The sequence below is a fragment of the Bombus affinis genome, unplaced genomic scaffold, assembly GCF_024516045.1.
Source record: "Bombus affinis isolate iyBomAffi1 unplaced genomic scaffold, iyBomAffi1.2 ctg00000059.1, whole genome shotgun sequence".
In the NCBI taxonomy this organism is placed as follows: Eukaryota; Metazoa; Arthropoda; class Insecta; order Hymenoptera; family Apidae; genus Bombus; species Bombus affinis.
The window spans coordinates 2022416-2038011 of NW_026108820.1; the positions used below are offsets into that span (position 1 = coordinate 2022416).

At 39.0% G+C, this 15596-nt stretch overlaps 2 protein-coding genes and 1 long non-coding RNA gene across 3 annotated transcripts in view; 1 reads left to right on the forward strand and 2 right to left on the reverse strand.

Annotated features, from left to right (window-relative positions):
- The window catches only part of LOC126926830 (A disintegrin and metalloproteinase with thrombospondin motifs 3-like), a 305556-nt gene that overhangs the window by 261024 nt on the left and 28936 nt on the right, over positions 1-15596 (reverse strand). The window lies entirely within an intron of this gene.
- Positions 1-15596, reverse strand: part of LOC126926817 (uncharacterized) — a 54557-nt gene that overhangs the window by 37335 nt on the left and 1626 nt on the right. The gene's annotated exons all lie outside the window — the stretch shown is intronic.
- LOC126926908 (uncharacterized) lies at positions 11110-11344 on the forward strand. The gene is made up of 2 exons (XR_007715011.1): positions 11110-11187; positions 11301-11344. It is a non-coding gene; the product is annotated as an uncharacterized LOC126926908 (long non-coding RNA).

Below are 15596 nucleotides of genomic sequence, written 5' to 3' on the forward strand. Positions count from 1 at the left end.
GGAACGTGAATCTTTATATTACTGCAGGGGAAGCTTGAAAGTTGGGGAAAAGGTAATTTCGTATTCTACATTCACCTTTGTTCAATTCATTTCTATGTAAATCATTCCGCGACACAGATAATCGCAATAGAAAAGGACTGAAACTTCGATAAAAACGTCCCGACAATCCGATAAAAATTGTCTATGCAAAGATATTTAATGTTTTCCACGCCTTTCCTCCATCTAATGTTTGTTATCTAATTTTCTATTCGTGCATTTATTCTTCAGACTCGACGAAAAGATTCGCGGACATATATACACGTGGTTTCACGAAATTCTCGGGAAACCGTCCAATTTTCCAATCGTCAGAAAGATTCAGTCATTGATATGAAAATTGGTTTTGTTCCGCTTTCGAAATTTTTCAATTCGTCGTACTCGGGTTTTTGAATCCGATTGGTCTGCCCCCAACAAACTTACGACGAATCGCTCGCTAGGAGACGCCTCCATAGATGTCGGTAGAATTCGTCCAAGTCAAAAATATCCGTGGATCGTCTACCCGCTGCGGAGCAAAACAGATTTCAAGAAAATTCTCTCCGCCCATTATCCAGCAGTGTTTCGTCTTAATGAACAGTTCAAAAGACTATTAATCAGAGGATACGCCGCACGAAATCCTTTTTACGATCCGTCTCACAGTTTGCTAACCGTCGCCAGTAACAAACTCCAATCTGTTCCACAATCAACTCTAATTTCAAGGCAATCGGTCGATCGCACGGCTGGCGGACGTAAATCTCCACGCTAATTTCATTTTGGCATTCCAAATCGTATCTCGAAATGGAAATCACGTCCGAATACCCGGAAGATATAGTTCGCGGACCATCTTCGCGGGAAACATCGACTTTCTTTATTAATTCGTAATTGAGACTGATTTGTGTGGTTCGCGTGCTGTAATTCTCCGTATGTGCGTATAGCGCACGCGTGTGTGCGAGATACGTGACGGGGGAAAAAATGTGTGGGCGAATGGGAAAGACAGGGGTGGAAAAGAAATGTAGACGCCCAGTGGTTGCAAACAGTATCCGTACGTCGGTGTATTTACTGCTTCATCTACGTTGGCGGATAAGGTGAGGCAGCTTCAAATTGATACATCACGAATTTTATTAAGTTTTCTTCTTTCTAAAATTTGTTCAAAATCGTCGACGATAATCGTCTATTCTGTGGCACGTACGTGCCGGTGGCTGTGAAATTGCAGCAAGTCGTATACGATGGAGGACGAGAGGAAGTTTAAAAAAAAAAGGATAAAAGATACGCGACAGTTTTAGAAAAAAAGAAAAGTTGTAATTGATAAGAAGAATTGGATTGCGAACAAGCTTGATACGGATGACTGTCTTCAACGTTGTTGGTGATGAAAGTCGCAATTAGTACGTAAGGTGCAGTTATCGTACACAGTTTTGTGAATTTTAAACTTCCCTTCGATCGCCGCTGTATCTCGTTTTTAGACGCGTTTCGACGTTCGACGTTCGGCGTTCGAGCGCGTTAAAAAGTATTTTTCCGACACGCAATAAAACGTTTCGTAAAATATACGATCTTCTAAAGTGAGATTTACGCGTCGTACAATTTTACGAGCAGTTTGTTCAAAAATGTGCCTCTTAAATGCTTAAATCACTTGCACTATTTTTAGAATTAATCGTATATTCTAGCTGCCGACTTACGATAATAAAAGATAATGGATTTTGTTGAAAAGACAAGTGAGAAACGAACAGATTTATTCTTTTTATATCGCATATATGTATTGTAATTTTGCACCATTACATTGTTACATTCTCATCTGCTTCGATAACGAAATTTTCTGTTCCGTACGCTTTAAAGGCTCCAAGATATTTCGTGGTTCGATGGAACGTAGAATATAGCAGATCCATCGTGTCTTTACATTTTATCTTTTATCACTGACCTCTCACCTGCATATAATGTGGATTATAACGTTATTTCAGCATCCGCCTTTTCAGCGAAAGGTGTAAAACGCAAAACTCCTCTTCGAGATCCATCGATGTTTCCATAAAACATTTTGTATGGGGTATTACCATACACGACACTTTAAGCTTTATAAACAACGTTTTCTCACTCAGTTACAGCATACGAGTTACGCCATTGCCAAATTTTAGGCCGACATTAATAAAATTACAAGATAAAACAGTCGTTTCGTTGCAATTTCATTCTACGTTATAACAGCCACACGTACTCCGTGTTTGACGAGTATACTCGTCACCGTTTACCTTTTGCGACACATTCTAGGCACACGCTTTCAAAGAGATCTGGAAGAGCTGATTAATCGTATCATAAATTCACTTATCACTCGCTTTTTATCGACCAATTATCACAATTTATTAATCACTGACAATTAGTCGGCTAAATGGTAACATGGACCGTTAGCATGGAAACGTAGAAGCATTTCAGCGTTCGCTGCGTACACGGGATTTATCGAGAAAAATACAAGTAGAGTAGAAATGCGTTTATTGAAACAAAACTTTAATTAACGCCCAATTAACGGAACGTTTGCTGGTATTATTCGAGCAAAGAGCGATACGTAGCGAGAAAAATTGGTAAGCTTCCATTATACGAACTCCAATTATATAAACTGTTCTCGTTTCCTGACAACTTTAGATAAATCGTCTTCCGCCATTTTTGTCGAACGCGGTTTAACATCCGCAGCGGTCTCTCTGAATCCCGTAAAAACTGTGAAATGAAAGAAACGCATTTTGATCGTTCGCCTGTGCAACAGAACGAACGTTTCTACGTCGCTTTTGTTATTAAATGGTTTCGTAGAAAGTATTACGTGTTTCGTAGTATAGAGCCTTTTAATACAGTGAAAATACGGTCAGTTGGAAAAATCTGCGTACATCTCTTGGATAGAAAAAATATTTTCTACGTAAAGACGCAGGCAGAGAGGCGTGTGCAGTTGTTTAAGCTGTAAGCTGTTTGATAAATGTATTTTTAATATCTTTCTCGATAAATCCTCGTACATAGAAATACTCCGAAATGCTTTCACGTTTCTCTGCTAACGATTGATATTACATTTAGCCGACTAAAAGATTATGACGCGTCAGAACGCCTAGCGTTGCAGCGCGTGAAGTAGATGCGACAGGAACACGTTTACGCGTATACGGTAATAACTTTTAGTTAAATATCAACGTTTTCCTGACTTATCGCTCGTACGCAGAGACGAGCTCTGTCACGAAGCTGATCCTCGCTTTAAATTCTTACGTACTTCGACGATATGATTATTTAACGGGGTGTCCTGAATTAGAATGTTCTAAAACAGCGTCTTTTTGTGATTTTTTTTAGAAGGGAAAGAAAGAAACGAAGTTATTGAATTTTGAGGTGTGGCTTTATATATATTTAACGAATACAACAAATTTTTTTTAATGTTAACAAAAGAATTATATCAGATTTCTAATCGTTTTCAGTCGGCGTGAAAGATTCACCTCGTAATTCTTGACTGAAACGGAAAAACTAGAAAGGATTAAATTATTATATATTTTTCTTCTCGATGAACTAAAACAGTTTGTCAAAAAGTTGATTTAAATAATTGTTATAGCACCTTGAAGTTTATTCTTTCTTCTTAAAAAACACATTTTTTTATTTTCCGCCTTTTTTTTTTAGTCCACTGAGAAGAAAAATATATAATAATTTAATCCTTTTTTGGTTCTTCGTTTCAGTGGAGGATCACGCCGATTGAAAAATGCAGCCCATGAAATAGGCTTAGAAATAATTTTACGCTGTTATAATTTTTCTTTTACTTTAAAAAGAAATTTTTTGTATTCGTTAAATATATATAAAAACATACCTCAAAATTCAATAACTTCGTTTCTTTCTTTTCCTTCTAAAAAAAAAATCACAAAAAGACGCTGTTTTAGAATTGATTAACTTGCGATTTATCGTATATTTCATCTGTTGAAGTAACTTCATGAAAAACTCTATATCTTTATTTATGTATATCCATGGCCTGGAGATTGCTATTACGCAGATATATTGCAAATAAGGAGCGGCGCATATTATCCTACCCTTGAATGTATATTATGTCCTGGGTTGCAAGGTCTAGGAACAAAGAAACTAATAAACAGATTTCTCTTTATGTTCCCTGTAGCCTCTAGCCAAAGCCAGAAGCTTACCTTTTTTGGTACTATTCTTTTGCATAAATTTATGAACGTGCTCCCTATCCTTCCATTTTCTAGTAATACTAAAAAATTAAGGATCTGAATCAGTATTATATTATATTTATACCTTTATATTTATTTATACCTTTAATTTATACCTTATATTTATACCTTTAATCATTTCAGTATACTTTTCTATTACAAATTCATCCACTCGTTCTTCGATCAGTCAACGTCAAACTCAACATCATTCAAAACACGAATTAAACGACGAACGAGAAACGCCAGTTCTACGAAACATAGAAAAATAGAAACATTCCGATTTTTCTGATGAAACGTTATCGTTTCGAGTCAGGCGTTTCCGCTCGATGCGTAACATTTTTTACAATTGAAAGTGAAATTGTCGAGCATCGTTGAAAAAAAATTCTACGTCGCAGCATGTACGAGCAATTTCAGATAAACACAGTTTATATTTTAATCGATGAACGGAGGCTCGATCTCGAGAACGTTTGTCGAAATTAATATTTGTAATTGTGGATTTCGATAATCCAAGAATTAGCTTTTACCTGATAGAAAAGAACTTAGTGGTAAAATATTGTTTTGTCAAACGAGAGGCTGTCTTTAAGTTTGAATCATATCGGGTACTTCGATTTCTTTAGGTGACTTTGATATTAACCCTTTCCACTCCGAATTTTATTTCAATTTCGTTACCAGCAGCTCGCAACGCTTTTAAATTCAATTTGAAATTTACTTTAACTAAAAAAGAAGACAATTTAAATAAACAAAGGAAGAAACAAATTCATTTAAATACCAGTTTTATTCACACTATTGTCGTACCTTGTAATTTTTAAGTGTATGGTATATCTTGGAACAACTTCCATGCAATCCTGGATTTTTTTTCGCGCGTTTCACAAAAAGGTGGGTCTGAAAGAATGTCTAGTGGGACTCGACAAAGGAGTTCCTGAGGTAAAAACTGATGTCGAGTCACACTCCACACAGGAATACAAAGGGTTAAATATGCCATGTATCGTTCGTGTACATACATAATTTTCTAATGTAATTTGATTAAATCCGCATGTTGCACGGTTGCACTTGATTGTCCGTGCATTAAACCACCAAGATCAATTTACTGCCGGTATCGACATTAGTATTGACATTGCTAGTATTACGCTTGACGCTTTACGCCATCAAGATCATGAAAATCTATTTCGTCTATTTTTTCACATATGCCATGCAATTTCACTCCTTATCGATATATTTCAATTTAACTTTATTCCAACTTGATCGTGGTGTTTGAAATTAGAGAAAAACGTAAAATAATAAACAGAAAATAATTCTAGTAGTTTCTTACAGTAATTTTCTAAAACGATGCTACGCAATTGATAGAAATATATAAAATAACACGTAGGGCAACTGCTGTATCATTTTACCGTGTTGCTGATTTTATCGATATAGACGTAAATTCGAAATATCAAATACCTTGACAGGATATTCGACCGGTGATCAAGCTCCTATAAACTCGATGGTATAAACTCTTGGTAAATTATATCGTAAGCATTAAGAATTTGCTATAAATCGTTCGTCGTGCCGTAAAACGTATCAGTTACAGAGCTGATAAAATTTTTCCATCGACGAACGAAATAGACACGCGAATATTTATTCACTTGACCGTGTAACGCTGGCAATTTGCAAGTCGTGCCAAATCCGCCGACACGGTTTTGCCTCTTTCTCGCCATAAAACGCACGTGTCAAGAGATTCGTGTGACAATCGATTGCGTTGCTCTTGCTTGGTGATGTTAATCGTAATTAGAAATATGTGCGCACGAATAAATTTGCAAATAAAGCCAAGAGCAGCTTGCAGCTTGCAATTTCCGTTCCGTCGGGCGATACTGCGCGAACAAATCAAAGAGGACAACAGAGTCTCATAAACAAGCGAATCTGCTAAACAAGATCTAAAATGTTAAAAACACGTCGCTGATGGCCACGAGTGGTTTACTGCATATCGATACTTTAAACTACGTTTCTAATTCGCGAGATGCGCGGGTTACTCGTGAGATAAACGAGATATAGTGGAAACTCATTGTCTAACTCGCTACAAGTTGCAAAGATGAAGCCACTGATCATTACTACGACGTCGTGCACTGTGCACATTGATTCGTTTGAAACGAGGTCTCTTTATTTTTAAGCGAACTCTATTTATTACCGAACCGAGGTTTTACCAATCTACGCAATTAAATTTTTGCGTTTGCACGCGAAAATTTTATCCGTCGCTCGACCCTTGACCCAGACTAGTAGTCGGCCAAACTCGCGTTTCCGCAGGGAGAGACTTACTCAAATTTCTCATCGACCGCTCAATCGACCCGTTTGTACCGTAACTACCCTTAGGTAACACGAAAACAGAGGTCCTTGCGCCCCGGAGTACCACAGCACAGCTATATGCCTGACGATATACGCGTTAATAAGCCACGACCCATGCGCATTCTTGAACCCGATAACAGGATAGTTGCGTTGATGCGTAACATTAACATTCGTCATTTTTTCGATCAATCTACTTTATCCAATTCTATGGGATTTACGTTGCAACTATGAAAAGAATTTGCGACTGTTTAGTCGGTATTTTTCTTCTTGCTATTTATTACTCTTCCACCTTTTTTTTCTTTTTGTACGTGAAGAAATCCTCATGAACACTCCGCTGCTGCTAATAATCGGTAACAGTAGAGTACTGTCGGACTCTTACCGACTAAAATTTCACGATGATCATTCTACGCGTACGACAGGAGTGCTCCAGGAACCTCTCATGAATTGTCTTCAGTTGCACCCTTTTCCGTCGTCCTCTTGTTCGAGCCAATCCTAACAATTCTCCGACTGTTGAATTTGATGCTAGGGAGGGGGGGCATTGCCCCTAGCGTTATCCCCTGTTTTAGTCGTGGGTCCGTTGGGACGGCGATGAAGCGGTTCTAGGGCCGCCTGAACGCCATCCCCCTGCATGCGTGATCCTACAAGGGTGAGAGTTCTTCTTTCTCTCCCTTTCTGCTCGCTCGCAAAAGAGGCGGACAGCCTCGTATTCCTATGGTTCGCTCTCAACATCGTTTCTAGAATCGCCGAGGGTGTGTCAATCTTTCACCTATGACGTGCCGCAGGGAGTAGCTGTGTAGCTCCCACGCCGGACAAAGCTCCAGCGCGTGCTGCGCCGTGTCCCTGCCCTCCCTGCTTTTTCAAATTCGCGATTTAAAATTTATATTAATTTATATTATATTTAACATTTTCGCGATTCAACGTTCAAATTGAAATCTCTTTCGTTCTTCATTAAGTTAAGATTACTAGAAAATAATCGTAAATGCTGCTTTATAATCATATAATTCAAGTTAGAAGTGTGCACATACCTTACTATTATATATAGAATGAGCAAATACTGTTTACTAATATCTTCTACACGTTTCAACGATATATTCTGGACGTTTTGCTTGCGACGAAATAACGAATGCGACTGGTTTGTTGAAATAAACGAAGCCTTGTTATAATGCGTCGCTATCAATTGCGCCACAGTGGCCTCCCCTGACCACCAATAAGATAAATGGTCCATTGGGGAAAAATGTTGTCTTACATCGTCATTTTATTATTATTTTGCCATTATATGCTTGGAACAATAAAAATATTCCCGTGGCGTGCTGAGTGAAACATGTGATTTCGGCGTGTCAGTCAAAGTGTTAAGGAAATTGAGCTACTTCGTAGTAATACGTCGAACTATTTTCTTTTAATTACACAACTTCCGTTTGTGTCTTGAAGTTTCGTAATAGACCTCCGTGGCCTGTCCGTGGTCCGTCGTGTTGATACGTCTTTTGCATATTCTCACACTGAGTTTCACATCTTGTACGTCTGTACGTTGTCAAAGTTTAGGCGCAGCGATAGTGCAAGTAGTTAGAGGTACGTTCGAAGGTGAAGTTCAAGTTTCAAGCTTCGAGCGTAGATGTTCAGTAGGAGAGACGCGAAGGTCGTTGGTTGAAAGAGTAGACCATGGACGTAAACCAAGGAGAAACGTAACTGAAATTCTGTGCTACCCAGGAGAGCGAGGATGATGAGAAGCGAATATAAAACAAACATATAGGTTGCTGGCAAACTCGAGGGAACAATAACTCGCCTCGTTCGCGTCAATGTCGCCATTGGTACGCGGTTATTCCGCTTTTTGATCCTCGAATTGAATTAACGCGAAATAGCAGCCGAAAGCCTTTGTGATTGACGTGACTTTGAATAACAGCGAACAACAAAAATTCGATGCGACGCTCGAGCGCGTGGCAATGGGAGCAGAGGACGCAAGTTCGTCAACAGCGGTGCAATTTAACAATTCGAATGTGGTGAAGTGCATGGAAACCTTTAATCCGAAAAATAGCAAAGAAATAACTGCTGTCCCTTGCACGATTCTCGAGTGGCGTCATCGACCGTCAGCTCTATCGATAGCGTCCGTCGCGAAACAACAGTTTGCGTATTGTTCGTTGATAAAATTGCCGAGTATCGATTATCGTTCAACCCGGCGCGGCAATCTTTGACCCGCGGCAGGCATTATTGTCCAATTATTGGAAGAATTCGAGAATCGACGCAGCTTCCTATTGGCTTTGTTCGAATTCACATCCAATTCGCGGAATTAATTGGATTCATTCCTTCAAACGTATCTTCATTTACCTTCGATGTGCGAACGAGTTTCGCAACGTGATGGAACGTACCTTGTGCTACTTCGTTTACCCCAACAGACACAAAACAGAACGATTCTATCGATCAACGAGGATGAGGTGCCTTTATTTCTTTTTTTTTTTTTTCCTCCTCGGTTTGAGCAGAATAAAAACAGTGCGCGTTGAGTGCGTTTTGGCACTCGGTTCGGGGATCGGCAATCCATTAACGCTTCTCTGGCTCGTGTTGTTGCAGTTGTTTGCGATTCAAAGTGATTCGAGTTATCAAGCGACGTATAGTTTGGCGGCGTAGCCTGTACAGCTCTTAACGTACCAAGCTAAGAGTTCTCGTAGAAATCACCTCGAGTGCCAAGAAACAAGTTTTTTCGCCAGCAGGAGAAAACTTGATGTAGTTCAGCCTTAACATAACATCCAGATTCACGAACGAGGGAAGCGTACGGGTAGAGAGGCGTGTGTGTGTGTCGGCTGTTACTTGCAAAGGAAATTCTATTCGTCGAGATCGATGGCATAGACGAAAGCTAAGAAACGATCGACCAATGTTTATTGAAATTTATATTCTTTTTTCAGAGAAACGACGTTGCGACACAATCTTCCAGTGTTAGTGGTAGCTTATTTGGTAAGTGAAATCACAGTTAAATTTCATAATACGGTATTTTTATCGGTACGTAGAACGTTCTCCGGTAAAACATCAAAATTATTCAATTTTGCAATTTACAATGTTTTCTTCGCGCAAGTACCCTTCAAGTAAATTTATTAATTTACTGCAGAGATTACTCGCGTGTTTTTATTCTTCGAATGAATTGCAAATTAAGCGTCTAACGCAATTTTACGTCGTGCATATTTATGCGCAACTGTGATACGAATTCAGAGGTTCGATAAGGAAAAAAAAGAAAAATGAAAAAATAATGTGTATTCTGTGCAACCACGGAGAAAGGAATATCCGTTGAACAACCAGTTTGTGAAATATCGATTGAATTTTTTACCGAATAACTTGCTGAAAATAACGTCAATTGTTTTAAAATTAATAAAATTTGTATTCCATGCAAAGATATTAAACCGATAGAAATGCTGATTTTATCTTGACGTTTTCCATTATTTTCAAAACAACTTTCTCAACATTTGTAGCCTGACCTTTTACGGTACACAGTTTAACCTTTATACGGTAACGCACTGTCGTAGAACGTATTTCGCGTCGTATAAGAAACAACAGAGAATAGATTTTCTGTTCGAAAACAATGAAAGAGATTTAATAAAAACAGTTTTATTATCGTGCAGGTACGAGAGACTTTTATCGTGAAAGCTATTTCACGAACATATTTACCATGGTGTACAAAACGGTGGAAAATTCAGGAGATAATTTTCACGAAAAAGAGATATATCACGTAGAAACGTATCATCGAGAAATATATATTAATTATCGTTTGTTCTAATAAATAATTAATAATTCAATTACGATACGCTTATGGTCGATTACAACTCATTCGAATACCTCGTAATGATTTAAACGAAGACGTTTAAAAGACATGCATTGCTCCTTCTATCAGCTCGACCATCGTTAAGATTCTCTGAAAAAGATCATTCCGCGAGTATAAAAAATTACCTTAAGTAATTTAAGGTTAAGTCCACACCGTTCATCAAGTCCGTTATGAAGTTCATCCTCCGAGGAAATGTTTAAGACAGGGGACCGAGGCAAAGCGTTCGATGAAAGGGCAATTAAAGCGAACGCGTCCAATGAAAACATATCAAATCGAATTCGTTGTTAACTAATTTCTCGAATTATCGAAAAACATCGCTTTAATTGATTTTCGAACGAAATACATCGGTTCGAGGGTTTCAGGGTTTCAATTAGACTGCCGATGTTTATATATTTATGGAAATTCGCGTAGCATGAAAAAAAAAATATATATATATATATATATGTCGGAGATGTAGAGACATCGAGCCTTTCTTTTGGAAGATTTCTCAATACTTGGGCTCGGGGTGACATAACTGGTCGCCGAACGTAGCCACGGTCACGGGATGAACGAAATGTTTTACAAAGGAGGTTCCAGTGTTAAGGGATACGCTGTATAAACAATCAAGTCTTGATCAGGAGCAATGCTGGTTTATGTGGAACTGCCTAGTTGCGGCGCTTCGGAATTTGTTGATATTCCCGATCGATATGTATTTGATATATGTAACTGTATCTGTCTTTTATTTTGCAATCTCCTTGGAGAGTTTACTGTCATCGTCTTGGAGTCAGTCTTAGAGAAACCCTGTGCCTGAGTGAACGTGTCAGTGAGCTATCAAAAAATATTAAAACGTACAGAAAGTTTCCCGTTGACCGTGGATTCGTTACAGAACCCAAGAATATTATTAAAAGCATTTGTTTACTTATTGTTTGTTATCTTAGTTAACCGTTAAACTAATTGTTTATCAAACTTTGTAAAGAAATATAATTTTATGTAAATACAACCTTTATTGAACATCATGATGGCAAATGCTAACGAAGAATCGTCTCGCGCTCGAAATCCAAACGACAATTCGACATATATATACGCGAAACGTGAGAAGCGGAAAACACATTGTAGATGTGGCAATATCAATAGTGGACGAAACAAATTTTAATTTGGCTCGCATATTTTTATGGAAATTCGTAATTCCATCGACCCGAAATGTTATTAAAAAATATTTTTTATCGCTTCGATGAAGGTACGAATGAATTTACGCGTGAACACCAGCGATCTAGTTATCACGCAGTTGTAAGTTAGTTATGCTCTTAACGGGACCCAGAACTTGGCAGATTTGTCATCTATTTTAAAAAACCTTCCATCGTTCGATTTGATAGGCTGTTTCCCTTTTTGATCTGGTATTAAAATATTCCCTTTGCTCAGCCTGGAAGTGATCTCCAAGTCACGGAAATAAAACGATAAAAGAAAAACAGAGCGCAGATAAAATTTTCCACGAAACGTTGGACATGTCTTATGCCGTTAAAATTACTGAACCTGCTCGAACGAGCTGAATAGCTTTTTTCGCAGCTGTACGACAAGTTGCACATCGTTGCACGCCATTTGTCGCGATTAGCTGCCGCCGACTAATGCGGAGAATTTCGTACAAGTCGTTGACTCGCTGCTAATTAAGAAGGCAAAGTTGCCGAGTAAGACGTCCGAATTATCTCCCTTTCTTTTTTCCCTTTGTCTATCCAAACGAAACTGACAGTATCAAAAATGAACGTTTTGGCGGCGAATAAAAAAGCTGAAACTGCGTTCCTACTAACGCGATTCTTGTCGTGATAACAAAACGCAATTACTATGCACGCCGATTTATTTAATTTTGCTTCTCGTTGGAATTTCTGAGAGAAATTTTTAGTGATAGTGAAAGTAGCGCAGGATGACAGCTAAAACAACTTAAGGCAACTTCGACGAGTTAAAAAAGGGCAGAAGTTTATTCTACGTCGAAGATAATACCGAGCTTAAGCGGGCTTTGTCGCGATATCGTTTCACGTCAAAATATTTTTCTCAATAACGTCAAAGTCTTACGTTCGTTTTTAAAATCCTACAATTTCGATTTTCTTAACGTCTTGGAAGATCGCAGAGGAGAAAAAGCGCAACAAGAATATTTTCATTGACCTTTCCGCTTTGTGACCACCTTGTAATTAAACGGAAAGATTTTAATACTCCATTTATTCCATTCCTAGGATTCCTGAATTCCATTCATAGGAAATTCGAAATGGAACACGAAAAAATATATAAAATATATAAAGTAGCGTTTTCTACAGCAATTGGTTGGTAAGGCAATTTTCAACCGAGATTCTACCTTTTTACATTCTCCAAAATATGGATCCGCGGTTTAATCAGAATTTATTGGGAAGAATATGCAGAAACACGATGCAAGGACGAGATACAAGTTACGAGAGGATTTGCGAGTAACTTACGAGTAGCTTAGCAGCTACGTGAAATTTCAATCTGTGAAATTTCAACTTAGTAAATCTTTTACACGAGGAATAGCGAGAGACAGGAATTTTGCGGAATTGGTCTTGTCGAACTTGGATTCGGCTTGGATTATTCGATAGAAAGAGTGACGATCTGTCGTGTGTAGCGGAAAAGCGTGTGAAGCTTTTCACAGAATCGTCGCAAAGGGAAACGATTATCGCGTGAATCGCTACTCCGAGATATCGAAAGCTGCATCAGACCTGTTTCGAAGAAAAAGAATTTAACATACCGTGTCCCTTATCGATCCGGAGCTTTCACGGGCATTTATCCGCCAACAAGAGAAAGCTTTCGCTTTCGATATTTCTATCGGGCGCGGTGTGCGTTGTCCTGGAAAACGGCCACGAGTTTAAAGCGTCGTTGAAAGGCGTATTCGCAAGAATTGTAAAGATCAGATCGCAAGCCGAAGGCAACGGGAATCCGATGCTGACAAATGATGTTCACCGTAATATCGTAACACGACGTATTGTACGGGATATCGACGACGTTGTGTTCGCTACCGATGTCTTCCACTTAGCTGTAATTAAATAAAAGCGAGGATGATCTGAAAGATCAACGACGACAGTCAGTGGCTCGTTCTTCAACGTTACAAGTTCTTGCGATTATCGTTCATTTTCAAAAAACGAGATGCATTGAACAGTCGTCGCGTACGTTTTCTCTGCGTTTATGAGAAATTCGAAAACGAGTACACAGAGTGTACGAAATAATGCAGAAGCGTATAAAATATTCAAAACAGATATAAGCAAATTTTCTACTTACAAGACAAGTTTCGAAAGATTATGAAACTTCCGAGACGCGTACAGGACATTCTTTCGCTGTCCAAAGTTGCTCTAAGGGGATGAAATTCACCTCCGAGAATCGGCCTACTTTCCGATTTTCCGTTATAGCTTTCAAGCCACAAGTATACATAGAAAGAAACTTTTCGGACGAGAGTTACATCTTTCGATCAGCGCCTATCGTTCGATAAAAGTATCCGTCAATGTTACAGCAATAGCGGGAAATTGTCAGAGGTAGATTTCACTCTCCGAGGGTGAATTGTGGCAGAAAATAAAAATTGCGCCATACGCATCCACGTATTGTCTGCGTGCAATTTCAAAGTTCCACAATTTGTTGAATTTACGCGTTGACGTGTGCCTGGTTAATGAAGCGCGTTTTTATTTATTTTCGTTGGAATATGTATATCGTAGTACCTGTTGCTTGTAACACCAGCAGGTTGTCCCCTAATCGTCTTTGTTTTACAAACATATCTTTTACGACAACGCGTCTTTATACAAACACGAAAATTCAGTCAAACAATGCGATCTTCATCTTAATAGGACAAAATGGATCGTACGTAATTCGATAAAATAATAGAAAACAGAAAAATGTTGCGCGTCTATGATTTCCTTATAGAACGAAAGAAACTTTTGCCACGATCTAATATAATATTTAACAAATAACGGCAACTTCCGGTTCAAGTGTCTCTCTTAATTATTTTCGTGGAAATATGAGCGCGCAATAAATATTCACAGTCTAGTTAGACACAGTACTGTGAGAAGAAAGTAATAGAATTTTTATCACTATAAATAATAGATGCATATCCTTTATCACTGGTGGCATCCTAAATCATGCTAGTGGCTTTTGTCGTGTGACACAGCCTGGATATTTCTCTTCGGTTATTATCTGTTAGTCTGTATGTCCGGAGCAAGCTACATATATAAATGTACGTACATATATATGTCGGAGATGAAAGAACACCGGAACCCCTCCCTGGATTCGCGGGAATACCGCAACTCTGTAACTTAGATTAAACAAATGCCGCACCGATTATTCGAGTTTTATGATCATGAGCTTGGGCTCGAGGCGACAATCAGTCGCCGAACGTAGCCGCGGTCAAAGGGATGAACGTTTTATCTAACAAAGGCACAGAGTAACTCTATACCTCTCCTTAAAAGAAATAGTCGTAGCGATACGTGGCAGTAAATACTTCAATAGTTTCTATCCCGCGGCCCGCCACACGCAGATTTTGTCCTTCGGGTAAGATGATCGCTGGGTGTCGGCATGCCTTTGTGGTGTATGTTTAGCTAACGTGAGGACCCGCTATAGATCTTAAGATTTAGTCAAGCGAAGTCCGTCAAATAGTCTTTGTTGCAACTACGGGAAGATAGGAGAAACCTATCTTCCACGAACGTTGCCCCCCGTCAACAACCTCCCCTCAAGGGCGGCCAGCATCTCTTTCAAAGCGCCGATATGGAGATCGATCAATTAGCAACAGCGCTAATTTCCCTCACCTTTGGAACGAAAGCTTTCGTTGACGAATCCGAGGATCTCATGTCCTTAGACACACCCATTATAGTTCTCCTCGACGGCATCGTCGAGACGGAGATTCATTTTTTCGTACGATCTCATCGACGAATGACAGTACCACCTTACAACCAGTGAATACCTCACGTCTAGTTAACAAAGAGTTAGACTTGAACTGTGCGAGAACATATGTTTATCATCCCGTGACCGCGGATTCGTTTCGAACCTAAGGTCATTATCACTAGTGCTACGAGTGCCTAATCTTGTTGATAAGCCTGTGTTAGTAAACTCTTTATTGTATCACGGCAATGGCTAATTGTAATGAGAACTCATCAAACGCCCCTCTCCATAATCCTGACCCTAATCCGACATATACATACATACATACATACATACATACATAGTATATAGCAACGACAGGAAAAAGACTCGCAGCGATTAATTTTCGTTTGCCACGAGTCTATGAATCATTGGCGTTAGTCTGCTTGTTCGACTGCATTTTCCGTGGTAGTTCGATGTGATTAGGATAGCTCGTT